The following is a 3,325-nucleotide window of genomic DNA, read 5'->3' as shown; positions in this document are numbered from 1 at the left end:
TTTTTGTTGGTCTATTAAAGTCTTGTGTACTGGATTTTATTTTTGCTGTTTCATGTTTCCACTGAAGCTGCTGTGTTTTTTTTTTGTCATTTCTGAGGCGACAGCAGTATGTTTTACGTTGGAGCTGAGGTTGTCTCATCTTCTCTCAAAAGCCAGGTTCATACTGCCCCCTGTGGTTCATGTAAGGAAACTGCACTGCCGTACAGTAAATATTCAAATTGCATCGTTTATCTGTTCAGTGGTAAACGCTATTATTCATGTAGAATAAAAAGCTCATTTTATGATGTGTTAGTGGATTACTTGAGGCTTTTCATATAACTCATAATACATTTTCTAAGATGTAAAAAGTCACCAGTATGGACAGGTAGTTTTTTTTTCAGTAAACATTAGACTAGGGTTTTATTGTCTGCTCCCAAGCGATGATGGAAGAAGTATTCAGTACTACCTCAACCTACCGAGTACCGGTAATACCTCAATGTAGGGATACTACAAAGCATTAAACTGTACCCAATATGCAGAATGGCCCATTTCAGAATAATATATTATTGTATTATGATTATTGATGCATCAATGTACACTTTAATGTATCATTAGTCTAAATCTTCAAAGGAACTAACGTTATCCAACAAATGTAGAGGAGTAAATATCACAGTGTTTCCCCTTTGAAGTGAAGTAGAAGTATAAAGTTGCAGAAAACGGAAAAAGTACAAGTAGCCTACCTTAAAATTGTAACTTTCCATCACTGCTCCCAAATGAGCAAAAATAACAGCACACAAGTTAACGCGCTCGTTGTTTTATGTGCACAAAAAAATGAAATGTGAACAACAGCTTCCTCAGTTGTTTATTTTTGCACATTCTGCTTCTCTGTCCATACTTCTAGCCACTTCCCCCCCCCCCCGTTCCCCAAGCCTTCCCCTCTATTAAGCCAATTAATGCCAATTTCCACCTGTCCACTAGATGCCCTCGGACTTTCCTCATGCTGGTCACCTGACGCACACATCCTCCTGCACACCTGTGTCCCATTTCCCAGTCACCATGTCAGTACATGTCTCAGAGCCTCTTTTTTTCCCAGTCAGTTGTCAGATTGTCATGTTGCTTCATGGCCGAGCATTGCAGCCACCTGAACCAGTAAATCTGAACCTTGAACCCCAATCACTAATCTGTTTCTGCCTGCCTTCCTGCTGTGGATTCTCAGTTACTTTTGTTTGGGCTTGCTACCCATGCCAGTAAGCATTTGTATTTTTACTTTTTCAATAAATCACTGAACTGGATTTTCTGCATTTGGGTCTTTTCCCTTGTTGTTGAACTCCCCTCACTACCAGTGGTGGAAAGTAAGTAAGAACATTTTGAGGCTGAGTATTTCCATGTTATGCTACTTTCTACTTCTACTCCATCACACTTCAGATGGGAATATTGTACTTTTTACTCTCCTACATTTATCTGACAGATGTAGTTACTTTTCAGATTAAGATATTGCATAATAAACCTATGATATGCTTATAAAATGAAATGAGAGGGTTGTGTGGAGCTGATAGTTTTAATTAGCTTTCAACTCATTTGGCAATGGCTTGAATGTAACGAACGTTTATTAATATCAAAAAGTTACGCACTAAAGCTTTAAAGATTAAACTTGTGGTTCACAACCTTTTTGGCTTGTGGTCCCTTACAAAAAAAACCCCAAGAGTCTAGTTTGGGAGTTGTTGACCGTTCAACCAAAGAAAAGTTCTGAGCAGTGATGGGAAGTTACAATTTTAAGGTAGGCTACTTGTACTTTACTATTTCCATTTTCGGCAACTTTTTACTTCACTTCAATACAAAGAGGAAACACTGCTTTTTACTCCTCTACATTTGTGTGATAACTTTAGTTAGTTTGCAGATTTGGACTAATGTAATCTAATGATAGAAATTTTAATAAAGAAAAACCCCTCAGATGGTTGCATTATCCAACATTTCACACAAAAGCAAAGATTAGAGAAAAAAAAAAAAAAAGATTTGTGTATTAAAACTGTCATCTTACGATCCCTGCGATTCATCTTGTGACCCTTTGTTGGGGCCTGACCCCCAGGTTGGAACAACTGGACTGAACTCTATTATACAGTTGAAACTAGCTCCATCTTGAGCAGCTACAACAGTAAAATGTTGCTTAGGCATTGGTGCATCTGAACAATCAAATATAAACTTAGGACAAAAAGTAAGGACATTTGTGTTTGGTAGGTTATTTCTCTGTGGTAACCATGCTTTTTGGCAATAAATCTTATACTATTGGAAAGCCTGTTTAGTTCCCTTTCAAATGGTGCCCCATTTGTAAGGAACATGTATTTGTGGGATGAGCAGCAGTGCTGAGTATGTGGGTTGCGCCCATGACAAATTTGCCAAATCTTCTCTGCCAATGCCAAACAGCTTATTTTGCTGTTGCTATTGACACTTGTTTTGAGCTTCTGGTAGCCCCAGGTGCTGCCAATTAGAGATGAGATTCTGCAACCAGTGGCTATACCATATCTCCACAGTCTGGGACCAAACGCTCACCCCCATAGGGCGGGGTTTATCAGAGACTACCTCCAGAATGTGGGAGTGGAGAGGATGGAATGGCCTGCCAGCAGTCCTGACCTCAACCCCATTGAACACTTGTGGGATCAGCTTGGGCGTGCTGTTCATGCCAGAGTGACCAACACAACCACGTTGGCTGACTAGCGACAAATGCTGGTTGAAGAATGGGATGCCATCCCACAGCAGTGTGTGACCAGGCTGGTGACCAGCATGAGGAGGAGGTGCCAGGCTGTTGTGGCTGTGTATGGTTCTTCCACACGCTACTGATGCTGCGTTCATGCCACCTGGGAAGAACAGGGACCGCCCCCGTGATTACGTTGTTTTTCCGACTGCCAGCGTTCACATGGTCGGGATGCATGTTCTTCTGTTATATTGGTGTTTGGCATAACAACTTGTTGCATGACTGCCACTAACGGTTGGCCGTAGCCTAGAGCATCAGGTGTGTGAAAATATGGAGGCCACAATAACAAAAGATTTGCTGCTGTTTCCTTATACGAGCATTGTTACCACAGAGAAATAATCTACCAAACACAAATTTCCTTACTTTTTGTGCTAAGTTTATAATAATAAATCGGTCAGAGGGGACACTTTTCTGCAGGAAGAGTACTTTTACTTTTAAATATAAGTATATTTTGCTGCAGTACTTCTGTACTTTTACTTGTAATGGAGTAATTTACATTGTCATTACTTTTAAGGTACATTTCTTTACAGCAAATGACCAAATGCTTGAACTTTATATTAACGTGATAAATGATCACAGATGGACATTAAATGCATT

The sequence above is a fragment of the Sander vitreus genome, chromosome 6 (genome assembly GCF_031162955.1).
Source record: "Sander vitreus isolate 19-12246 chromosome 6, sanVit1, whole genome shotgun sequence".
NCBI classification, from domain to species: Eukaryota; Metazoa; Chordata; class Actinopteri; order Perciformes; family Percidae; genus Sander; species Sander vitreus.
This window is presented reverse-complemented; position numbering follows the sequence as displayed.